This window comes from Delphinapterus leucas, chromosome 13 (genome assembly GCF_059928025.1).
Source record: "Delphinapterus leucas isolate spDelLeu-1000000601 "Yukka" chromosome 13, BTC_Dleu_Yukka2, whole genome shotgun sequence".
In the NCBI taxonomy this organism is placed as follows: Eukaryota; Metazoa; Chordata; class Mammalia; order Artiodactyla; family Monodontidae; genus Delphinapterus; species Delphinapterus leucas.
Genome location: NC_143141.1, coordinates 78,727,127 through 78,753,019, shown reverse-complemented (window position 1 = coordinate 78,753,019; position 25,893 = coordinate 78,727,127). Strand labels below are relative to the sequence as shown.

The window sequence follows — 25,893 nt, the reverse complement described above, 5'->3', positions numbered from 1 at the left end:
AGAATCCAGGACTCTGGTCCAGTTAACTCCCCAACAGAGGTCAGAGCTCTCCAAGGTGCTGATGCTCCAGGCCAACTTCCCCAGAGGGCATATTACACTGCAAATGTGCTTTGAAGCCCACCCAGGTCACCTGGGGGACCTTTCTCTGCCTCCATTCTTGTGACCAGGAGGACCCTCTGATAGAGTTGAGTGGAAGAAGTTGCTGGTTAGGCTGTCTAGATTGGGGTGGGAAGACTGACCAAAGGCTCCAAGCAGACTTGAGAATGTAAATGAGAATGATGCCTCTCCAAGTTGCCTGGAGGAGCCTGGCTCAAAATGCCTTGGAAGCAGCCGCCCTTGAGTCAGATATGTCCACACCAGTATATTTTTTTCTTTTTCTTTCTTTTTTTTTGCGGTATGCGGGCCTCTCACTGTTGTGGCCTCTCCCGTCGCAGAGCACAGGCTCCGGACGCGCAGGCTCAGCAGCCATGGCTCACGGGCCCAGCCGCTCTGTGGCATGTGGGATCTTCCTGGACCGGGCCACGAACCCGCATCCCCTGCATTGACAGGCGGACTCTCAACCACTGCGCCACCAGGGAAGCCCCACACCGGTATGTTATCAGCACCTCTAAGAAATAGAAAAATGCTGCTTTTTAGCAATGCTGCTTTTTAGAGTCTAAACATGAAGGGAGCAACTTGGGGCATCCTCCTGGTAGACTGTGGATGTGACCAGGGAAACCAACAGAGGGCTATTTGAGCAGTTAGGCCAGAGATGAGTGTTGAATTAGGACAGTAACTTTATCACTGGGAAAATCCTAATGGCAACACCAGCAGGCCTTAGTGATTATTGGATAGGGGCCAGCACAGAGAGGAGTTATCCTTGACTCTCAAGTTAATTGCTTGGGAAGGTGGGTAGGTGATAGTGCCATTCACCAGGAGGAGCAGCAGGGTTTCTTCGGAGGTGGGGAATGATAAGTTCGGATTATAAATGTTGAGTGTGAGGTACTAATGGAACTCTTAGACGGATTGTCCAGCAGGAGTTGGGAACACAGTTTTGGAGCTCAGCAGAGAGGTCAGGGCTCGTGATTGAGATCTGGGAATCATTGAAGAAGAGGACATGGTTGAACAGATGGGAGATGGCAGATGAGATCAACCAGGGAAACTGTGTGTAGAGTGAGAGGAGAGGAAGGCAGAGAATAGATCTTGGTGGAATTTCTGCATTTTCTGGGTGTGCTGAGGCTGAGGTGCTGATCAACGAGTCTGCCACAGGGCTCTCATCAACTGCTCCCAGACCACTTCACCACCAGTGTGACATCAGCCCAATCACCTCTCTTCCACTCTCCTCTGAAATATAGATAGATATAAATGTAGATTTAGATTTAGGTGTAGATACATAAAGACCAATTTATTTTAAGGAATTAGTTCCTGTGATTATGGAGGTTGGCAAGTCCAAAAGCTGCAGGCTTGGCCAACAGGCTTGAGACCCAGGGAAGAGTGGATGTTGCAGTTCTGACCCTGAAGCCAGTCTGGAAGCAGAATTCCTTTCTTGGGGGACGTCAATCTTTTTTTCTCTTAAGACCTTCCACTGATGGAACGAGGCCCACCCACATTATGGAGAGAGCGATCTGCCTTACTCAAGGTCTATTGATTGATTGATTGATTTTTTAAACGTCTTTATTGGAGTATAATTGCTTTACAATGGTGTGTTAGTTTCTGCTTTATAACAAAGTGAATCAGCTATACATATATCCCCATATCTCCTCCCTCTTGCGTCTCCCTCCCACCCTCCCTATCCCACCCCTCTAGGGGGTCACAAAGCACTGAGCTGATCAGGTCTACTGATTTAAATGTTCATGCCATCTAAAAGAAATACCCTCACAGCAATCTAGACTAGTGTCTGACTAAACACCTGGGTGCTGTGGTCAAGTTGATACATAAAATTAATCATCTCAAGGTGGGGCACCCCCTGGCAGCCTTGCAGACAGGTTCAGATGAGAGTAAATAAATAATAAAGCATAACCTGTGTCTTCCTCATTGCTTTAATGGCCAATGCCCCCTGCTTCTCTCTCCGCACACGCACACACATGCACGCACACACACACACACACACACACACACACATATGCAGGGTATGGAGGAGTGGGGGTGTTGGTGCCCTTCTCAGGAATTTGTCCACATTTCTATCCAATCACATTTGCTCCTTCCAACCTGATCTTTCCCGATTCTCCACCCTAATTCTCGCGTCAGTCCCACTTTGGACTCTCTTCTTTGTTCTCAACTTGGAGATTCTCCCTCACATTTGATTCTGGTATTTGATCTATTGCACCTTCTAGCAGGTAATGGAAGCTTCAGCCCCCACTGTCCCATCTAGCCGCACAGGTATAAGAAGGTTTTAAGACAAAGAAATTTTCCATTTCCATTTCAAAGTTGGAAAATGTGAGATAGAAAGGAGTTAAATTACTTGCCCCAAAAGTCTTTCAGAGAAAGTCTAGTGCTGCCAACAACGGGGTTTTCTGCATAGCCACACCATTCCCCATCTGTGCCAGAATCCTCGGTGCATTTTTCAAGCTTAGTGTCCAAGACATCTCCAGCCTAATAAGAATAAGGTGCCCTGGGCTGGTTCCCAGCCAGGGTGGGAGTGAGCAAATACGCATTCCTTTGAAGCCGGTTTCAGATTCTGGAATGCTTTCCTGGAAACCACACAGTCTCAGGAGAGATCCATCACCTCCTGATGGTGCCTTAGGTCTAGGTCAAGATGGGCCCTGGACCTCTGAATGAGACAGTGTCTGCCCTGTTTAGCAGCTTCCTGTGTGGTGGCTGCAGGATTTACTCAGAGCTAGCCTAGGCAGATCTGGCTGAAATTCAGTGCGAACTGCCCCACCTCATGTCTCTCCCCATCCTTGTCTCCACTCACGCCCATACTTCCTCCAAAGATTTAGTCCTTGGATATCAGAATAAAAGGCCCAGGTCCCGAGGCACAAGCAGAGAAACTCTTCTTTGGGTATAGACTGAGAAACATTCTCCTGTCCAGGCCCGGGGATCGAGGTGGGCTGCCCGTTGTGTAATGACACCAAGATGTCTTAGGAAGGCAGCTGTGGAGGCAGTCCTGTGAGCACTGGACAAGGAGTCATGGCCCTTGAGACCATGTCCTGATTCTGCTGTTCCCTTCCTGGTGACCTCAGGCGAGTCACAAAGTCAGAAAATGGTAATGCCACGTGCACCCTCGGAAATCATCTTCCCATTTGTTCACTTTAGAGATGGGGAGCCTCTAAGAGGTCACAGCAATGGCTTAAGGTCCCAGACCGAGGTGGTGTCAGAACCAGAAATAAAATGTCCCGACCAATGTACTTCCTATGAGTGTCTCTGTCCCTCCTCAATTTCTCTGGACCACAGATTTTTCTCACATGTCAAACGGGGGCCAGTAACATCTGCCTCTCAGGACAATTTTAAAGATCCAATGCAATCATGGATAGAAAACGGTTCTAAAAAGTGCAGGTGTTGGGTTTTCAGGAGACTCTTGAATCCCAGGAGTGGCACAGGTTACCTTCCCATATCTGATACAGCCCAGCAAGGGTGTAGGTATGAATTCCAGGATGAGGGATGCCAGGGATGATGCCAGCTGATGCTTGTGAATATGTCTGTTAAGATACTGAAATGCTTGTGGTCCCAGTCTCCCTGGGTGCCCTTCTGCCACCTTAGCCCCTCTCCCAGTCATTACTGGACCTCCTCACATTCCGGGAATTAGAGGGTAAACATCTGGCACAGCAGGAGGTCTCTAAGGACCCTGGCTCCGGCCCTACTGCCACTCAGCATCCATTCTGAGCGGTCAGGGTTCATGCCATACCTATATTTTAGTTAACTATTGATATGCAACAAACCACTCTGAGACTTGGTGGCTTAAAAGAACAGTTTATTATTATCTCTCAGAGTTCTGTGGGTTAACCAGGCTCAGCTGCATGGTTTCCCGCTTGGAGCCTCTCATGTGATTGAGGTCAGATGGTGTTGGAGTTGATGTTATCTGAAGGCTCATCTGGGCCGCACATCTAACACAGCTTGTTTCAGTGGCTGGCACTTGGTGGTTGGCCATCAGCTGGGAGCTCAGTGGGGCTGTCCACCCTACTGGGGCACCTACATTTGGCCTCTCCAAATGGCTTGAACTTCTCACAGCAGGGAAGCTGATTTCCAAGAGGGAGTGTCCCGAGAGCCCGCATGCCAAAGGCAGGAAGCCAAACTGGCCTGGTGCCATCTCCACCACATTTGACTCGTCAAAGCCGTCAAGAGCCCTCCTAGGTTCAAGGGGGTGGGAGAGTGCCAAGATCAACTTGCAGAAAAGCATGTGGGTGGCAAAAATTGTTGCATTCATCTTTGGAAAATAGAGTCCGTCCCAGTCACCATGGGAAAAGCTCACCTGGCCAGCACTTGGTCTGTCTGACGTCCCCTTGCCCTTCCTGTAACAGCCCTTTCCCCTTCCCAGGAATGCCTCCATCAGCTCCAGTCGGAGAATCCCCTCCCCTCTCTGGAGCTTGCTCTCCTCTGTTCTCACGTCTCCATCTGAGAAAAGAGCTGCCAGTCCCTCTAGCTCTCACACCAAAGAACTCCACGGGTACTTTTGACTAGATTCGCGTCAACTACAACGTGGTGCCCTGTTTCCTGGCCAAACCAGAGGATGATATTAACCTCAGGAGCCAGTGTGGAATCTCATCCCCTGGGTGTGTGTTGGTGAGGAGGGGGCGTGGCAGGAAGCATTGCTGTCAGTGGTCTTTGGGCAAAGATTGATTCCTGCCAGAGACTCGAGTTCTGAGATGATGACTGAATACAGTGGTGTGTCAGGAATAGGCAATCTGAAACGGCTTTGCCTTCCCCAAGCAGGTCCAAGCCCCGTATGCTTGTCACCCATCCTTACCCCTGCGTGCAGGCTCGTCTCTCTGCACTGAATTCTGGGTGGTATCTGGACAGTTCCTCTTGCTGCTCAGAAAGGCTATGTCCTCATTTTCTGCAGGCCAGGGCAGGGCTCAGCATCACCGTCAACCGCCATTGCTATCTAGAGCATTCCATGTGCCTCATTTCCCTCCCCAGCGTGAAGTGTGGCTGCATCTGCAATCTGGGTCTCTGCCATGGACTTCCTAGCAATTCTCCCCGTCGAAACTTTGCCAAGCTCTCATAGGGAAAAGAATTTGTATGACCTTCCATTCCACTGAAGAAAAAGCAAGTGGCTCTTGGTCTCTCTCCCATCCACCCAACCCCCGATGTGCTTTTTAGCTGAGGGAAAGTCTGTTATTCATAAAGAAAAACAAAGGATGATAAATTATAGGACCTTGTAAAATATATTAACATGAATCCACACTTTCTTCTGGATAGTTGAATTTAGAGTGACATCGGCCAGACTCTGCAGCTTACGCAGGAATGCCAGCCTTCCTCGGTTGTTTTTCATTCTTTCGGTGTGATTTCACAAAGGCCTGGCTAAGTCCGAGGCCTCCGTTGTCTCCTGGCCAGCACGTGTTGTAATCTTGTCCACAGATTCATTACTCTCTGAATTAGGAGCTTCATCAGAATGGTATGTCTCTCTCAGCGTTGTAAATGACAAGTGACCTTCTAACCTAATGTGGCCTCATTAGGTGACAGGAAAGAATTAAACGTCAGGATGCAGGGTGGTAAGGTTTTGATATTTATGAAGGTCAGGTGAAGGGTGAGTAATATAATGGAGTATTCCACTTAAAGTCAGACCAGTGTTCCTGGGAACCACTGTCACGGCTGCTCTTTGACGCTCTAAGAAATGGATTTTCTGTAGACTTTGCTTGTATTGCAAGGTTGTGGACTGTCCAGTGTTTACATGAAGCCACAACTATATTCTAATTATAATTGGAAGACTGGTTGGAAAAATAACTGGAAAATGTCCAGAAATAACTTGTTTCTGACAACTGTCTTAATCTTCCACTCCAACCGATTATTCGTTGGTTAATTGGTGTTTTGCCAAAGCAGAGGTCTCAGGAGACAGGCAGCTTTGCCCATGTGAGAATCCTTGAGATTTGGCTCTGCTGGATTTCCTGTCTTCATAGACCTTGTCTTTATCTCTTCAAGTAAATAGAAGTGTGGTTTTAAAATCCAGGCCCAGTGCAGGTCACTGGCTTGGGGCTACTCAGTGGAATGAGGAAGAGGCTTTGGGTCTGCAGGGAATTGGCATTCTGATTGGCAAGAAGATCTGGAGGCAGTAAGAGCAGGAGAGAGTTGGGGATTAAGGATGCTAAGACTCACTGGGGTGGTCCATTCCAGGTCTAAGAAGTGTGTCCCATTAGGCTCCCAGCACCTTGGGGATTCAGAGAAGAGCCACCATATAGGATTGTGTAGTTTTTGCACAAGAGTACCTAGTCAAAGGGATGATCAGTGGACAAGTTTTAGCCTGTGTCCCATTTACCAAGCTGGTGCTTGGCTGCATCCACCTGGAGCAGGGGCTGGGAAACAATAGCCCGTGGGTCAAATCAGGTCCACTGCCTGTTTTTATAAATAAAAGCATTTTGGAACACAGCTACACTCATTTGTCAGTGTGCTGTCTATGGCTGCTTTTGTGTGACAATGGAGACCTCCTGGCCCACAAAGCCTAAAATATTTACTATCTGGCCCTTGATAGAGAAATTTTGCAGACCACTGATCTGGAGATAGGGGCACCTTTTTCTAATTTGCAAAGTCTCTGTCTGTCTTCCAAGCCAGAATTGCATCTGAAAGATGGGGGCTGGCTTTTTCTAATTTGCACAAAGGTGCCTTGTGAACAAGCAGGCACCTTAGGATCTCTCTCCTAAGGAGGAGATCCCAGTCCTGCCCCTGAGGGTGGGGGCCTTGGGGAGCAGTGCTCACAAGGCCTCACCCCAACCCACGGCAGGCTGCTCGTGACCACACAGTAGAAAAGCCACAGGCTTGATGTGCAGAGAGGCTGTCCGGGGGGCGAAGGACTGGTTGTAGCAGCTCCCAGAGGTAAAACCAATGCTTCCCTCGCTCCTTTTCCAAATAACCGTAAAAGAGAAGGTTTGTTTGGGGGTCTTTGTCGCTGGCCACTCCATAAAGAAATGCAAACTGTCTCACGAGTTATCATCCATCACTTGTTTACACAGCGGGGCTGATTGACACGGTTTATTTTTCTGTGGTTTTTCTTCTAATCTAAAGTGACACATGAACTAGAGAATTCGTGAGTTCCTTCACCTTTTGCAGCCCAGAACCTGCAAGGAAGGTGACTGTTTTCACTTGTGTGAATATTATACGCCCCATCTGCATCTGGTCGCACGCATGTGAAAGATCTTATCAGCTGGGCCTGAGAACCTGCAGGAGCCCTTGTCCTTCCCAGGGCATTGATGCGCAAATCTGGACCAATGATTTGTAGGGCATCAGGCACGATGGGAACTCAGAGTTGTTGTCTTTTGACAACTCTGGAGTCCCTCCATTGATCAGCCCCAGTGAGGTGCACTGACTTTCCCAAGGCTTCGAAGGACCCGAGGGTACCTTCTCTGGTCAACCTCCAGTAGGCAGCATTTGAAGTCCAGGCAGGAGACCCTCGTGGTAGGAAAGAGTGCCCATGGTTGTCCAGATGGCAGGGACCTGGTGGGAATAATCACGTTAATTTCAGCATGCCCTGCACCAGGTCAGTTACAAAGCTCTTCTCATTCATGATCTCATTTACTTCTCCCCACTGTTTTATGAGACTAACGCTTTCTCCCATATTCCATTAGCTGTTATATATAGTTTAGAGATAATCTCAAAATAATCTAGCTAGATGGGATGGAATGATAAATACAATGGTCTACACAAGTTGAAGGGATGATACTATGGGTGCTTTTTACTTTTTTTGGTAAAAAAGAGGAAATAAAACACCTCTGGCTTTGGTAACTGTGAAACAACCTATTTTTAAAAAGCTGACTACACAAAATCAGAACAGGAATGGCCTGGCTACAGAGAGGTCATGAGGACAGACCTGGGGGCCCATGGTGGGGGGAACTTGAATCAGGGATAAGGAGACTGCCGTAGATGGGTGCCACAGGAGGCTGCCTTGCGTGGGACACAAGAGTCCAGAGCTGCTAGTTGCCCCTCCCTGGAGGAGAGAGATAATAAGATGGGCAGGATCCTGAACCCCCAGAGCAGAGGGGGCCACTTCCAGGGGCTGCAGCCACTCTTGCCAGACCCCAGAGAGATACTTTCCTCTCTTCCCTGCTTCCTGGCCTTGTGCCACCGGCCTGTTGCCCACACCCTCTTGGAGGTTGTGGGAGCCCTAGAACTTGGCCTGGGTGTGTCATGCAGGATGTACACGATCCCAAGATTTGTTTGGAGCCAAGTTGCCCGGTGCCCCCCATACCCACGCTCACACATGCCTACACATATGCTCATGGTATTATTCACACTGTATTGGCTGCAGAGTCTTTTGTGGGAGGGCGGCTGGCTCTGTTTCAATGAACAGTTTCTTCATAAATAGGATGCGTCAAGTAGCTGTACTTGGCAAGTGAATGAAATCCTGCAAAGTAAGTTGGGGAGTAGTTATACTCTTAAGACACGCTGGGCTGGATGTGCTTTCATATGTGCGTGTGCGTGTGTGTGTGCATGTGCATGTGTGTGTGTGCGTGTGTGTGTGTGTGTATGAGACATTTTGACTGAATGAGGCAGGCTTTGAGGCCTGGGAGAGGATAGGAACACTGGGACGTTTTGTGGAAGCCACCTCTTGTTCTATGAGTCCCAGCTTTGGGAAAGGCTCTTATTTATTTGGGAGGTTTGACTGGGTTCTCACCCTGTTCAGTGGCAGCAGATGAACCTGATGGTCTGTAAAGGTCTGTCCTGCTCGGCAGTAGAGAACAACCAAAGTCCCTTACATTCAAGTTGTCTGTGAAATGCACACTCAGCTCCGGTTGGAAGCAATTCTGGAAGGAAGCTTTGTCTTTGCAAGGCCAGTGGTTGATGAGTCCTCTGAACAGTCCTTCCCTGTATGCCTCTCCCTCTCCCTGGGAGTTGGCTGAATCATTTGACTTTGGTGGAGGCCACCTAGGGCTCCCGAGCACCAGAGCTGCAGTTTCCGGAGTCCAAGAGCCAGGATTGTAGTTCTGTTGCTGCTGCTTTTTCCCCTTCTTCTTCTTCTTCTTCTTCTTCGGCTGCACTGTACGGTTTGTGGGATCTTAGTTCCCTGACCAGGGATTGAACCCAGGCCCTCGGGAAAGCGCAAGGAGTCCTAACCACTGGACTGCCAGGGAATTCCCTCCATTGCTTCTAATAAGGAAAGAGCCCAGCCTGTGGGTTGTCTCAGCTGGAAGAAGGTGCCTCCTAGGATTCACTTCCCTGAAGTCAGAGCCCAGCATTCTAAGGGTCCTAGGCAGTGCTGGGGGGGCAGGGGTGAGCCCCTGGTGTGTGGCGGGAGAGATCAAAACAGACTCCAGCCCTTCCGAGGGGCCAGAAGTGTTTTGTTTTGTTTTTTTAACATCTTTATTGGAGTATAATTGCTTTACAATGGTGTGTTAGTTTCTGCTTTATAACAAAGTGAATCAGTTATACATATACATATGTTCCCATATCTCTTCCCGCTTGTTTCTTAAGCACTGGAGTTCTGCGCTGTGATTAGCCTAGCCGTGGAAAGCACAGATGCTCACACGTACCAAGTCTTTTTCTGAGTCAGACAGTTTTATACAGTGAGTGTGCCCATTTATCCCTGTGCAAGTACACTGCTGACTGACAAGTAGGGTCCCCCCGCCCCATTCCCATTCCTCAAGCGCTGCCTCTTCCACCTCCCTCCCTCCCCAGGCCTCTTCTTTAGGGAGTCTTCCCTGGTCATCCCAAGTCAGAGCCCTCACCCTCCGGTAGTCCAGAGTATCCTTGGTCTTTGCCAGGAGTGCCTGACAGGGTGAAGGCCAGCACGGGAAATAGCCCAGCTTTGCTTCCAGACTTTTCCTATAGAAGGTCTTCTCTCTCCTAAGGAACTGTAATCTGTAAGCTTGACCAGTTTTGGGGAAAAAAGGACTTAGACCCAGGAGCTTAACCAGGTAGATGGGGTTGATGGAAGTGAGGTCATGTGTGATCGGGACACCTTATCAGGAGGGTCACACTGACTTTGCCCAGCAAGTGCCCAAAGTATGGTGTGATCCAGGCCCCAAATGCTTGGTGGATGGGTCTCTGCTCTTCCCAATGTCCCAGGACCTTCTGTCTTGCCATGGGTGTAATGGAAAGTTTTAGGTCCCAGGGCTACATCTTTGTTAAAATCATTAGTATTTCAAAGAGATTATTTATGCCAACAGCTGTTCATCTTTTCCCTTAAATGACCTGAGGCCTTGACCACAGTCGCTTTTACCCTGACTTCCTTTGGCCTCTGAGAAGTGGAGGGCAGGCAAGGGTTTCCTGACACTCAGAGGGCCTTTGAGAACCAATTACACAGCAAGGAGGTGAGGGGTTCATAGAGAGTTTGGTAGGGGATCGGGCATTTGTCTCTCCAAAGACCACATGAATGACTTTTATTATCTGATACTTGGGCTGCATTTTCTTGCACTATTGGGCATCACCAAACATTCCTGGGAGCGAGGGCAAGACAAATATCAGTCTCTTGCCATTTGGTATAAAGTTTTTTCCTTCTTTCTTTGGTTTCAGTGTCTGCTGCCTCTTATAATTCCTGGGTAATCAAAAGGCATCTGACTGATAAAAAATATTTCTCTCTGGGCTTCCCTGGTGGCGCAGTGGTTGAGAGTCCGCCTGCCGATGCAGGGGACACGGATTCGTGCCGCGGAGCGGCTGGGCCCGTGAGCCATGGCCGCTGGGCCTGCGCGTCCGGGGCCTGCGCTCCGCAACGGGAGAGGCCACAGCAGTGAGAGGCCCGTGTACAGCAAAAAAAAAAAAAAATTCTCTCTGTAGCCCAGAAGCAGGAGTTCAGAGACAGTCTTTGCCAAGAGTACAATGGCCGCATGGTGGCTGGCATGTGTGGCAAGGGCTTAGTGGTCTTGCTGGCAGAGGAACCCATTAGTCGAAGGAAGATGGAAAAGACTTAACTTGGCCAACCCTCGTTTGGATTCTCAGTCAGAGCATGGGAGAGCACAGGACATACTGCGTGGGAAAAGTATGATTTTGGGGGACTAAGCATGGTCCTTAAATCTCTCAAAGGGAAGAAGGAGAGGAAATAGGCTGTGTGGCCCGGAGGATAGGCGTAGGACTTGCAAGACGGGAGTTGTGTAGAGAGGTAGATCTGACACCAACAGAAGGCAGAACTTTCTAATCGTTGCCTCCAGTTCTGGGGAAAGACAGCAGAAGCTGGAGGAATACTCATCCCTGATGTTGCTAAGAGTGTTCCTATGATGCGTAAGACGTAAGAAGCCAAAAGTGCAAAAGACCGTACGATCTGGTGGTCCTTAATAAAATTACACACACACCAAGAAAACCTGATTAAAGACCTGACCTTTTAAAACATAACGATATTGCTCACGTTTAGTGCAAAAATAATGAAGCAGGAGGAAGGAGGAAAGAATGGTACAAATTTAGAAATTTACGAGGCATTTGATTATCATGTATCTTGTAAAAGAAGTGATGATTCTTCATCCAAGATTAGAGTAATACTGGCAATCTTGGTCAGTACTTTATCTTCTTCTTCAGCTCAAGGGTGAATAGCTCCTACTTGAACAAAGTCAAGCCACCCCTGATGTCTTGAAGGGAAGGGTCCACAGGATAGGTCCCTCTGGGAGATGAGGATGGCTGTCTCAGTTTCCATCTGTACCTCCATCCACACATAGCCCGTTCCCAATGCATGTAATGGCAGCCAGGCCAAAGAAGGCTCCCAAGTGCCTCGCTGCATGGCAAACCTCAAAGGCCTGCCTGGTGTCCTCCATCACCCCCGACCCCTCCCTCACCATGTGTCTCCTCATCTCTGGGATAATGCTAGCTGCTGGGTTGCTGTCCCACCCTTCTGCTGCTACACAAAGGGCACACTGAGGCAACTCGACAATAAAAGCAACTTGAAGGGAGACCAGCTGTACTTATAAATAAACATCCCAAGCACATTAGTCTGCTGAAGGTTTTTATGAGGGGAAGCATAAAATTTCAAATAAAGGGCTAATGGGAAATATGTCCAAAATGTTGGAACTGGTGATGCTCTACAGTAGGGAACTGCCCAGATAGAGCCATAAAACAAAATGTAACTAACAGCTGATTCAGTTTTAAAACCTCAGCCCTCTCACTCCCACACCTGAGTTGTATATTTTATCTGAAGGGCTGTTTCATGTTCCAGAATCAGCTCTGTTTGCAAGCGAGCTGTCACAATTTTATGGCCTCGACTTTAAAGAGTAGGACATTTCTTTCCTGGAGAAGAAGGCTAATAGGAGGTAAAATGCAGGGATTATGGGCTCTCCCACAAATCCAGGCTAGCAGATGCGCCTCTTTTCTGTAATCAAAATGAATGTTTTCTTTGGACCCAGCTAGGAAGGCCCCTTAAAACATCTCGGGAACAGGAGACATGCACCAGGCCAGATAACAGATTGGAAGCAGACGGTGAGGAAAGCAGGTGCCTAGCCCTTTGGAGTACCTGCTCCTTTCCCCCTTCAGGACAGGTAATTTTTAAAAATGACAAGGTGATTTTCTTTTTTTAAGTGAAAAATGGGAGATGGCATATGGTTAGCATTGCTCCCTGCCCTGCCCTTCACCTCCGCTAACGATCTGCTTTCTTCCCCCGGCTGGGGCTATGAGGAGCTCTGTTTTGCATTCTTTTCCTTCTTAACTTTGTACCAGGCCATTCGAGTCTGCAGGAGAGGACACCCCACAAATAAGAGCCTTCGGAGTGGTGGAAAGAGCTTGGATTGGGGAATTAGAATGGGCTCAGATCCCTATTCTGCCACTTACCCGCTTTGTTGGAGCTCAGGCAAGTCTCTTATTTTCCATTTTTCTCATTGGGAATAAAAGGAAAAAACCCACCACCATCACAGGTGCATTGCGTGGTGGCCCCAGTGAAAGCTCCTTTTGGGGCAGAGTCTGACTGCCAAGGGTCAGAGTTAACTGTTGATCATGAACAAATCCTTTCCCCTCTCTGAGCTTCAGTTTTCTCATCTGTAAAATGGGAATAATAACCCCTCACTGGGTTGTTAAGAGGATTAAAGGAAATTTGCACAGGAAGTGCTTAGCAGAGTGCCTGCCACGTGGTAGGCAGTCAGTCTTGACCATCATTGCTCTTGTTGAAGCAGAGTTTAGGTCGTTTGGCATACAGTCTGACTCACCCACACACGACATGGTTTAAGTTCAGTAAAGGCAAAACCAGGCACTCCGTACCCTGCTCCCCTTGCTCGTGATGGAGCCCTTGTTTGATTAGTTTCAACCATCTCTGGCCTTTGGCTGCCTCTCACTCTCGGGCCAGCCCGTACACTTTGGGCTCATCATATGAGCTTTGTTTACCAAGATGGGTGACACTGCATACTGTCCTAGGATTTGACTCGGACACCCCTTGGGCTGTTTCAGCTGCCTTAGACAGGGCCTCCTATGTTAGCTCTAATCCCTGCATCCCACATACCAGCTCTGCACTGCTCTGCTTCCCTCAGGTGGGTGACCTCAACCCCCCCATGAGAAGAATAAATGCCTAAAGTTGGGCAGGAGTTAGTGCATCCTGTATCTTTCCCCTCCATTCCTACATGGTGGGCCAAACACTACTTTCATCACCTGCGCTACTCACTCCAGTTTGACAGCAACACAGAGCAAAAGAAACACAAGCAAAATAAACAGACTTGCTAACAGCAATGGGAAGAATGGCAGCACCGAAGATCATGCCGACGGTGTAAGTTTATGACCCACTCCCAGCATATTCCCTTGGCGGGTCACTCCTCCTCTAGGCTGAAATCGACTCATCTCACCCTCCTTGCCCACACTGCCTGCTTCATTGCTACCTCCTGTGGCTCTTTAGTTTTCTTGATTTTTTTTGTTGTTGTTGCCGTCTCCCAAGTGAGACTGAATTTATGGAGGATGGATACCATGGTCTAAACCTCCTTGTTCCCTGTATCTCCCATCACAGAGCAGAACCTTAATGAAGACTAAAGTAAGGGAGCCCAGGCCACGTGGAAAGGCCATACTGGGGGCGTTCAACTGAGGTCCCAGTTTCCTCCCTTAAGGGAGGAAGCCTCAGAGACTTCTCCTGCCCCAGCCACTGCCTGCCCACAACGGCGTGAGGGACCTGGATGAGAACCATGTAGCGGAGCCCATTCAACTCCTCGACCCATGAGAAATAATAATAATAAGGGATCGTTGTTTAATGCCATTGGGTTGAGGTGGCTTGTTGAGCATTAATAGATACTTACATCACTGATCACTTAAATAGCTCTTTTGGCTATTTGTATGGTTATGAGAGCCATAAGCCATGCCCTTTGGAGAGGCCTCAAGTGCCACCACCATGGTGGTGGGCAGTGGCTCCAGGCTGTAGCAGCAGCATCCTGCCCAACCTGCATGCCGGACCTCAGGATTGCCAGAGACCTTGGACTATGGAATTCTTCTGGCTGGCCACCTTGCCTGGGGGGGTGTTGGCTGCCTGGCCCCTGAGGAGCGACCTACCCTTCCTTCTCCAGCAGAGCTGGGAAGATATCCAGGGCCAGCTGTGTGCTTTGGAAAGCTACTTCTCTAGTTCCTCAGCTCTCTCCCCTGTGCAGGAGTATATGATTAACCTCTAGTTTTACATCCTGGAACTCCAAGTACCATATAAGGTTCAATATTTTTCAGATGCAAGTTCTTTATTTGGCTTTTTGCAAATGAATACAACAACAAAATGCGAACATGCAGGTCCTCAGGGGGTGAATCTAGGAACCACAAGAGTAAAGGGGTTTCTAGTTACCCTCTGGCTTGTGCTCAAAGCCCTCACTGCGTGAGGGCTGAAGAACGGGTGTGAAGGCTCAGATTATGCAGTGGTCTGGGAATGGAGACTTGGAAGATAGGACTGAGGTTCCCCAGAATTATAATACATGCCGTTAGCTAGCAAGCAGGTGGTCAGACAGAAAGGAAGGCCAGGGAAGGCTGCCATGAAGTTGTGCGATAAGCATGGTGCACTCTTTCAAGGTGTGTTTTCAGCAACTATGCTCAGCTGTCAGCTCTGCTATGGACTGAATGTGTGTGGCCCCACCCCTCCAAATTCATGATGTGAAGCCCTAATCGCCAATGTGATAGTATTTGTAGTTGGGGGATAGTTAGGTTTAGATGAGGTCATGTGGGTGGAGCCCCCATGATGGATTAGTGCCTTTACAAGAAGAAGAGACCAGAGCCCTCTCTGCCATGGGAGGACACAGCAAGAAGGTGGCTGTCTGCAAATCAGAAAGAGGGCCCTCCCCAGACACTGAATCTGTTGGGACTTTGATCTTGAACTTCCCAGCCTCCAGAACTGTGAGAAATGTTTGTTGCTTAAGCCACCCAGTTTACAGTATTTTGTTATAGCAGCCTGAGCTGACTTAAGCCAAGCCCTAAAACCCTACTTTTAACTTTGTCTCATGGGCCCAGGTGAACCTAAGAGAACATCTCCTCCAGCCTGATCTGCTCACAGGTGGAAGCCCTCGTGACTTGGGGACTTGCTCAAGGTCACAGAGCTGTGTGGAGAATGCCCTCCACATCGTGAGCATCCTACCACAGCAAAGCCTTGGCTTTCAAGTCAGAAAGACATTGGCTTTTACTGGTCACTGTGTCCATCTACACTGAAGAAAATAGAGAACAGAGTCAATTATCCAGCTAATCCACCAAGCAAACCCCATTGATAAAAGAGGGAATTTCTTGACAGGGATTGGTTCTCTATAGGGATTGGAAATCCCTGGATGTATGCTCAGGATTCCAGGGCACTTTGTAGGAATACAACCAGAGACGTAGATAATCACGCCCCTGTGTAACAGAGTCCAGTTCTCTTGTAGCTTTTGAATTCACAACAAGCCCAATTTCAATGGCTTTGCAGACAGAATACTTAAGTTCAAGTTCTGACTCTAATACTTTGAGCTGTTTGATCTTAGATAAGCTACTTAACCTCTCTGTGCCTCAGTTTTCTTACCTGTAAAATAAATAATAGTAGCGCCTCCCTCATGGGATTGTTGTAAGGATTTTTATTTCACACTCTATCTTAGAGAAGTTCCTGGTTGTTAATTGCAATGCTATTTGTCATTATTTTTATCTGAAACTTAATTTTCATTGTAACTAGCCATGGGGAGCTTATAGCCCACAAGGTTACACAATGGTGTGTTTTGTGTTGACAGCATGTTGTTTAATAAAAATTTGAATTTGTATGCTTGATGGGTACCTGCTCTCCACCTTGTCACAGTCTCCACCACTCACATTTCAGACATTTTTGTTACCAGCCGGGTCCCTGTAGACCCTAGGGTTTATAACCTATGGTCTATTAGGAAGGTTAATTACACAGATTAGGACAGAGCATTCATGGGTGTAAGGGTCTCTGGTAAGGGAGCTGAGGTTTGAAGTCAGTGAAGGCATTTTTGGAGTGCACCACAGTAGCGGTCAGCCACATTCCCTCTTCTCCTGCTGCTGCACCCACGCGTGTGGTGGAAATGACGGAAGCCAGGAGACTTTGAAGCAGTGACTGCCCAGAACACTTGTGTGCACCAAGTCCTAGTCTGAAGGCTGGAAAAGACCAATGTCCCAGTTCAAACAGAGGGGCAGGAGGGGTGCCCTCTTCCCTAAGAAAAGGTCAGCCTTTCTGTTTTATTCGGGCCTTCAACTGATTGGATGAGGCCCACCTGCATTAGGGAGGGCAGTCTGCTTTACTCAGTTTACTGATTCAAATGTTAATCTCATCCAGAGACACCCTCACAGACACACCCAGAATGACATCTGGCCAAATATCAGGTACACTGTGGCCCAGTCAAGTTGACACATAAAGTCAACTGTCACACATACCCTCATGGATGCACCCCTGCTTTGCAGCTGTACGGTCTGGCCTTGTGGGCAGTGCATGCTGTGTGGCTTCTTCAGCAGCAGCCCTGATCCCTTGGCAGTGTTGGATATTCCTGCTCCTGACGGGGGCCGTGCATTGTGATGCCTGCCCTTTGGGGGCAGTCTTTAGCTCCAGGAGTGGAGCTCTGTGACAGAGGCTTCCCACTGATGAATGGCCCACAGTGAACAGTTTCTCTTTGCTGTGGTTTCCTCACAGGATGTTTTTCTCCAGATTCTAGTGGGATGGAAGGGCTATTTCAACAGCTGTCACAGGGGCTGGGGAGCAAAGAGTCAGGAGGCTGTGGCTTAAAGGTCCTTTGTCTTCATTCGCAGCTCTGAAGCAGGTGCTCTGAACAGCAGGGCATGCATTTTCCTGTCCTCAGACATGTCTGCCTCTACCGTAAGAGTTTAGCAGACCCAGCCTTTTAGTTCATGAGGTGTGTCCTTATCTCTGATCCCTCTTTTACACTTAGCTCTTCTGTGTGTGTTTGTTTTGGCCTCTGGCTACTCGAAACCCACTATCTTGATGGCCCACAAGGCCTGTCACCTCCCCCAAGAGCCTCAGCTCCAAAAGCAGCCTCTTTCCAAACCTACCACATCATGACAGCAGCTCCCCACTAGGTGAAAGTCATCCATTAAGGAAAATTCACATTAAGTAGGAAGAGACAGATAGCCTACCTTACTCATCCTATGGGCCCTTATCATCGTACAATGACGCAGTGAAAAGTGGGTCTCCTACTCATCTTATCCCCCATCTTGCAGTTTGTCTAAAGGAACCAGTTTCTTAGGTGAACTTCTAGGAGGAGTCTATGCATATCTAAGCACATATATTATTTTCTTTAAGGACCTGGTAGCATTCTGTACAAAATATTTTGTATCTTTATTTCATATTACTTTCCTTGGAGATCATTTCATATTAGTACATACAGAACTACCTAAATATATTTATAGCTCTATATTATTATATTGCATTGATGTACTTTGATTTATTAGTCCTCTATTGATGTACATGTGGGTTGGTTTCAATCTTTTGCATTTACAAAAACAATACTGCCATGAATATCACATATCTCAAATCTGTAGGATAAATAACTGGAAGTGCATTTGCTGGGTCAAAGGTAATTGCCTTTTGAATTTTGATTCCTATTGCCTAACTGTCCTCCATAAAAGCTATGCCATCTCCCCAGCAATGTCTGAGGGTGTTGATTCCCCACATTTGCACCAACACAACGTGGTGACAAATTTTTTGACTTTTGCCAGTTTGATTAAGCACAGAGTGATATTTCATGGTAGCTGTAATTTGGATTTTTATATTGTGAGTGAGGTTTTGCATCTTTCACATATGTTTGTACGCGTATCTGAATTTCCTTTTCCATGCATGGTCTGTTCACATCTTCTCCCATTTTTCTATTGTACTATTTCTCTCCTTCTACTGACTTATTCGAATTTATTGGAAGTGGGGGGGGGATGATTTCCCTTCTCCATGCTTTATATTTCCAAGTGAAAGGACATCTGTAAATGTAAATCTTGTCCTCTTTCTGACCCCCTCCCCCCTCACTCACTTCAGCTGTGGGGAAGAGAAGTAAATTATCTGATTGGTAAGTTTGGGAGGAGGAAGTGGACAGGACTTGCCTCCCTCTTCCTGCTCTTTGGGATCTGCCTGCTTGCAGAACACAGGTGCTCCTGGTGGCCCCTGGCTCTGCAGTCAACTTAGCAACAGAGGCCCTGCGCTTGCCAGGTGAGGCCTGCAAGTTTCCACAGCTGCCTGTGATCTGGGGGCAGACATGCTTCATCCCAGGGTCTGGCATTAGGAGGCCCATTGTTTGCATACCTAAAGTATGTCCTTCAAAAGCTCTGTGAGTAATAAAGCTGGTTTTGGGGTCCTCATTTGCCTATTCCTGTGCCTATTACAAGTTGGTTTGGAATTTTGGTAGGAAAAGGGACACTAGTTATTAGATCTCTCAAACTCCAAAGGAGCTTTTTAAGTCTCAAGGAAATTAATCTTTTACCTGTGATATAAGTTCCAAATATTTTCTTCTAGGTTTTCATTTATCTTTGCTTTTGCTGTTTGGTGTTCTTCTTAATATGGAAATCTAGTCAAAGTTGTCGATCTCCTATTTTATGGATATCGAGGTTTTGTGACATGCCTGAAAAGGCATTTCCCCCGAGGGATTATAAAATATATTTTCCTGAGTTTCCTTCACCTGCTTTTGTTTTTCACGTTTAATCCTTGTGAGGTCCTTCCTGGGGTGGCAGGCTACTGGGAGCCTGGACTGACTCTGAGAGAATGGGTCTTTGGGAGGTGGCAAAAGGAGGAGGCCCAAGGGAACATCCAGCTCCATGTATGTGCTTGAGGTCAGCACTGTGTGGTGTGCGCAGTTATGGATCAGACAGAGGTCTCTAGAGCAGCCTGAGCACTTCAGCAGCCATGGCGGGAACGAGGAAGAGCCCCAGTAGACTCCAACTGGGGCCCAGAAAGGGAAGGGGCTTTCTTAGCTCACTCCGTGAGTTGGGTGGCGGCAGGATTAGCTCTCAGGCCTCCTAACCACAGGCTAAGTAAGACCTTGTTTTCTGGACTTGGCGGCCCAAGTCCAGCTTGATTTCAGTTGAACCAGAGAGCTCACGGGACAGAGTGCCCAGGTCCGAGGCTGATGGGCCCACATGTCTCCTGAGGTCTGCTGTACGGTCTGGACCTGGCCGAGCTCTGACTCCTGCTCTGGACGCCAGGTCTGCTGGGATGGCAAGAAAACCAAGGCAGGGCTGCAACCATGGCCTCCAAGAGAAAAGTGGTGATTTGTTTCCTTTCCTTTGGGTAAAATCAACAACAGCCTGCAAACATGGGATCACTTAGAGACCAAAGTCTTCCTGCATCGGGTACTTGTTACTCTGTAAGTTCCTTTCACATGTTATAAAGGAACATGCCTTCGGGGGAGCAGGGCGGGCTGTGTGCTTCTCTCCTCTCAGCCCCTTGTCACTCGACAACCTGAGGACCAGGCTTCTGAACAGCTCAGTGTCGTCCCACCTGTCTACCAGCAGCCCCTCCCTCCTCCCACCAGCACATCCTTGAATGATGAAAAGATCTCTAATGTTTTGCTTTTCATAAGCATAGTTAAACACTGAGAAGTTCTTTGGTCCTTCTCGGATTCTTTTTAGATGAATTAGGGTGAGTCTGGATGAGTGTGAAGATGCCTTATTATAAGTGTTCATGTGCTGTGCGTATGTTTACGTTTTATGTATTAAATCTTGTAATATATCTTCTCCCAGTGATAAGATCAATTCTATGTGGTCTTTGGTGTCGTTTCTTCTTAGCTTTCTTCCCTTCCTGCTCGGAGAGCCCTGAACAGCCTCCACTAGGGCTACCATATACAGTTGTATAGGTTGTGCACTGCACAACTCCAAGGGGTGCCATTGATTTTACAGTCTGTAAGCTGAAAAGCACCACTGGACTTATGGACTATGGCAGCCCTTTCTCCATCCATTGTGCTCATAATTTACACAGGCAGTTCTAATGCCTTTATATAATAAATGACTCATATGCTATATCCCAGAGCCACATGGAAATATTTCTTGGATTACCTGTTCTGGATTATCCATGCTTAACTCTTCCACTAATGTATGTGATCAAGAATTACTCCCACTCTTTTAGTTGAGCTGAATGAAGAGGATAAGGGGAAAATGTCAGATTAAACTGATCCACACTAAGGTGTGAGTGACTAATATGCCACCCAAGCCCTGGATGTATCTGGGAAGGCTATTTCATTTCAGAAAGGGATCTTATTCACTAAAAGCAAGATTTTGGTTGTAAAAATCACAACTAGGTGGGCAGAGGAGGGAAGAACTTATGTCAGGGTGGGAGCAGATTTGAGGGTAGGACCCTTTAAGGCTCTCTCTCTTCTGTCTCTCTAGGACCAATCAACTCAGCAGCCTACAGGCTCGGTAGAGCCTTTCTGCAGAGGGCATTCTCAGTATTTCTTCTCTTCGGCAAATCCGCTAATGTTGTCACCTTCTTATCTCCTGCTACAGCAGCAGAAAAGGCCTGAGAATTGTTCATGACTCTGACTGCTGGGAGTTGCAGATACGACTTAAAGTCAGCCAATCATATGCACCCATTCAGAGCCAGAGCAAGGGCTGTCAAGGAGCAGGTGCACTTAGACTTCTCTCTGGCTGAGGGGGAGGTGCTCGGGGTTGAGGTTCAGGGCCCTGTGGTGGCAGAACTGAGACGAGAGCATCCAGCCGCATGGTGGCCCGGTCTGGCACACCCTGACTGGCCATGCTCAGTTCCAGCCTGTTTCCTGATTCTGATTCTCCAGAGTTCCTATGGATTCTGTAAGCTCTCTGACATCCATCCCCCACATCCCAGGCCTGCTTACCAGAGTCGGGTTCTGTTGTATGCACCATGAATACTGAGAGAAATCCCCTCTGCTCACAAAGTCCTGAGGTCTTTTTTATTTTAATAAATTTATTTATTTTTTATTTTTGGCTGCGTTGGGTCTTCGTTGCTGTGTGCGGGCTTCCTCTAGTTGCGGCGAGCGGGGTCTACTCTTTGTTGCAGTGCGCGGGCTTATTGCGGTGGCTTCTCTTGTGGAGCACGGGCTCTAGGTGTGTGGCCTTCAGTAGTTGTGGCACGCGGGCTCAGTAGTTGTGGCTCACAGGCTTAGTTGCTTCGCGGCATGTGGGATCTTCTCAGACCAGGGCTCGAACCCGTATCCCCTGAATTGGCAGGCAGATTCTTAACCACTGTGCCACCAGGAAAGTCCCAGTCCTAAGGTCCTATTGAAGTCAGGGTGATTCTCTCTGGCGAGCAGTGATGTGCTGATGAACTATCTTTCTAGGAAAAAAAAAGTCCCTGATGTGTGGCATTTGGCATTTGCTGATTTCCATGGTATAAATGTTCCCACCACTGTCAGTTTCATAATACCAACCTTTAAACACTTGACTAGCAAGGTTCCTGAATATTTAACAACAGGCTGTCAGGGGGCGGGACGAGCCAGCTTCAGCATAGCACGGCCATCAGAATGTGGCCTTTATGGCCAAAGTTTAGGGTTTGCCAGAATCTGAGTAGGTGGTATATAAGAAGGGCAGTGGTGAGCAGTGGTCAGTCCCCAAACTGGGACAGAGAGCAGAGGCAAGGCCTGGGCTGCTGGCACTCCCTCAGGCCAGGAAGAGCCCCTTTCCTCTACGGGTAGGGGAAGAAACCTTTCTTTGCTTTTAACCTAAACCTTGACTGACTACTAAACTGACTCCTAGGGTTCCAAGGGCTGGACAATTGGCGGGGTGGCTGCCCAGCTCCACCAGCCTGGAATGTGTGAGGCGGCGTGTTTCGGGATGACTTCGTGCGGGTCTCCAGTTTGAAGGACCAGATGCTCCCTTCTGTGAGGTCACCCCGACAGCTTCTCTGGGGACACTGGACACCTTGCTGACATCCCAGACAGTGTGCTGCAGGGCAGAGGCCAGAAGCAGCTGACCACTTCGACCAGTAACCGGAAGCTTTTGAATTTCATACTCCAGCATGTGACGTACACAAGCACAGAGTACCAGCGCTGCAGGGTGGATGTGATGAGTCTGGAGTCCAAGTCCTCAGTGGCCAAGTTTCCAGTGACCATCCGCCTTCCTGTTATGCCCAAGTTATATGACCCTGGACCAGAGAGGAAGCTCAGAGACCTGGTGAGCATTGCCACCAAAACTTTTCTCCATCTCCACAAGCTCATGACCATGCTCCAGAGCATACGTGAGTATTACCCAGACTAGGCCGTGATCGTGGCTGATGACAGCAAGGAGCCCCTGAAAATTAATAACAGCCACGTGGAATATTACACCATGCCTTACGGAAAGGATTGGTTTGCCGGTAGGAACCTGGCCATATCTCAGGTCATCACCAAATACGTCCTCTGGGTGAACGATGACTTTCTCTTCAACGACAAGACCAAGATTGAGGTGCTGGTGGATGTCCTAGAGAAGACGGAACTGGACGTGGTAGGCGTTCAGTGTGCTTGGAAACGTGTTCCAGTTTAAGCTGTTCCTGGAGCACAGTGAGAATGGGGACTGTCTCCACTGGCGGTCAGGATCTTTCCGGCCCCTGGACGGCTTCCCCAGATGTGTGGTGACCAGTGGTGCTGTCAGCTTCTTCCTGGCCCACACAGGATGGCTCCAAAGAGTTGGCTTCAACCCCCGCCTGCAGCGAGTGGCTCACTCAGAGTTCTTTACTGATGGGCTCGGGAGCCTGCTTGTGGTGTCCCGCTCAAATGTGATTGTAGGTCACCAGCCCTGTTCTCCAGTGGTGGACCCAGAGCTGGCAGCCCTGGAGAAGAGCTACAACGTATACTGAACCAACACCAAAGCTTAGGTCTAGTTCAAGCTGGCTCTCCACTACTTCAAGAACCATCTCCAATGTGCCACATAAAGGTTGTCCGGGCATCGGAAAAGCGTTAGGCTGACCGGTTGCAGCTATCTAAAACAGAGGAACTGGTGGATAGGCTATCAAAATTTGAACTCCTGATAAGACGGACAGAGCAGATGGGTCTGGCTCAGGTACTGGAAATAACAATCAAAAGCTAAGGGTCATTAGAAATGGACCAATCACTGATCAGGGCAAGGGAGACTGTATTCATTATTGTTTGTATGAGGTCTTACAATTTATGAAGCATTTGTACATATAGTATCTCACATTATCTCATTTCATCTCACATGAAAGTATATGATGGGTTGGTATCCTCAGTCAAAAAGATGGCCGCTGGGTCTTGAGGGTTATTTGCTGGAAATTATATCACAGATCATCTCCAGCATCACTGTCATTCACAAATTTTTCTGGTCCTACCTTGTGGACTCAAATAACGTGAATAACCCAGGGTCCTTGCCTGGAGAAGGTGGAAGCCTGGTTCAGTTCGGTCCGCTAGTGGAATTGGGTCAGAGGATGAGAGGCGGACCAGGCAGGCGAGGAGGGAGTCAGCTCACCTGGAGCCCGGCACACAGATGGGACGCAGGCAGTTGGAGGGATGAGATCACTGGGGTAGAGTCCACTCACTGCTGGAATAAAGCTTTCCCTGGCATCAGACTCCCTGTCATAAAGACAGATTCCAGAATGCCTGGGATTGAACTCGGACCCTGTGCTGAGGAGCCATGATAAGCAGCGTAAGTGCAGTGGCCAAGCCACTAGATTCCAGGGCCTTGAGATCAGTTGCTGACCGCTTGAGACCCGTGTCATCTACAGAGTGGAGCCATCATGATGAGGCAGGCTCTCTCGGTTATCTTGGGAGTCAGCCGATTCTCTCAGTGCTGCACTGGCTCCGCCTTTTTGTTTCTACTCTCTCCTACTGGAGATGGCCTAGGGTAGTTCAGGATCTCTGAAAATGTGTCTGTGAGATATTAATAAAACTTCATGAAAAGTGAAAAAAACCTGACTACTAAACTACTTCTGTGACTGGGTCAGCTGGGCCTTAGTTTCTCCATACAAAATATGGGGTGGCACTTGCCATGTTAACGTCAGGAAGCGCTTGTGAGAACCAGGTGTTTTGTGTTGTGGGCCAGGATAGTTCAGCTCTGCAAGGACAGCCTAAAACTTCCGGGGTTTTGGCTAAGGGACTGGGTCTCATGGGAGGTTTCTGGCTTTGCATGCTTTGTAGCATCTGCGTGATACATGCCTGGTGTGTGCATCTGTGTCTGTTGTGTATGATGTGGTGAAACTGGGCCCTGGGGACCTCCAGCCCAGTGTGGCTCCAGGCATGTGTCTTGGATTACTGGTGCTCAGCGGGTGAGCAGACGACAGCATCTAGTTTTAGAGAACATGAAGAGGATTTGAATGTTTAATAAGGAAAGGATGGACAAAACATGCTACAAGAAATCCACAAAATGTCACTGGCATCGACAGGCCTGCTCCCTCCAGCTTGTGTTGACAGCATTTGGTAAATATTCTGATTAATCTGTGTCCTCATGTGACCTAGAAATTCACAATTTGAGTTTAAGTTTGTTCCCGGGACTTCACGTGTTGGCCAGTTGCAGAGAGAAACAAAGAGGACCCTACATGATTTCCTGGCCTCACATCAGAAAATGTGGCCTCGTTGGCCTCCAAGAGTCACGGGGCTCTGCATAGCAGCCGACGTTGCACTCCTTGGATGTTCCGAAACACCTGTGCTTTCTGCCCTGCCTCGTCCCAGCCAACCTGACCGTACAGCCTGGAATTAGGTTCGGTGCGAAACTCCAAAGGTCTTGGGCAATGTCACGGCCCTATCCAAGGGCCTGAAGTCCACTCCAGTGCCTGGGCCCTTCTTCTCTCAGAGCCTTCTCTCAACATTGAACTCTGACACATCTGGGGAGATCGGAGGTCTTCAGTAGCAACTTTTTACGTTTACAAACCACATTAATCCAAGACTCTATTTCATAGCAACTGTTTTCCTGAAAAAGGACTGAAGGTTAGCTCACTTTTCCTGGTACCACCAGACGGTTCTGGCACCCATGGCTCAGGCCGCCCCCTGGCATCTAGCAGGTCTTAAGGCTGAATGGGAGTGTGGTGATGCTCAAAGGGTTACTCGACCAGCTGTCACCATTTGGCCCCAAGCAGCTGTGTGAAGCTTGCAGGTCAGGAGTCCTCAGGGCCTGATGCTCCCCCGGCCCCGGGGTGAGGTTGCCCTAGACAGAAGCATAGCGTCAGGCAAAGAACCAGGTGCTGGTATGACGTCAGGTCTCTTTGTCAGCAGAGCCACTCACTTCCTGTTTCACCACCTGCTTGCTTCCACCCTCTTGCTGAGAATTGCAGGCATCTGCATTCTGAAGGGAGCCAGGAGCGGGGGCCCCCTGACCTGTCCCCCTAGTGTGGAAGAAACGGGCAAAATCCCATTGTACATGCAAAGCAGAGAAAGAAAGACTGCTCAAAACACATGTTTTTGGGGACAGGAAATTTGCCCAGTCATTCTCTTTTCCCCATAGAAAATGGGCTACAGCAATAGTCTAGCTATTCACTTAGCCTTGAATTAATCATCCAAAATGACCATCAGTCTGAAGTTAAAACTTTCAAGTCCTAAAATAAAAAAATCCCCT

General features: G+C 48.4%; 1 pseudogene across 1 annotated transcript in view; it reads left to right on the top strand.

The window, feature by feature from the left end:
- Positions 1–25,893, top strand: part of LOC149747799 (N-acetylneuraminylgalactosylglucosyl-glucoside beta-1,4-N- acetylgalactosaminyltransferase 2 pseudogene) — a 106,832-nt pseudogene extending 80,939 nt beyond the window's left edge. The window contains exon 3 of the transcript XR_016395510.1: positions 1–25,893. This exon is cut by the window's left edge and continues 2,823 nt beyond it. The product of XR_016395510.1 is annotated as an N-acetylneuraminylgalactosylglucosyl-glucoside beta-1,4-N- acetylgalactosaminyltransferase 2 pseudogene (transcript).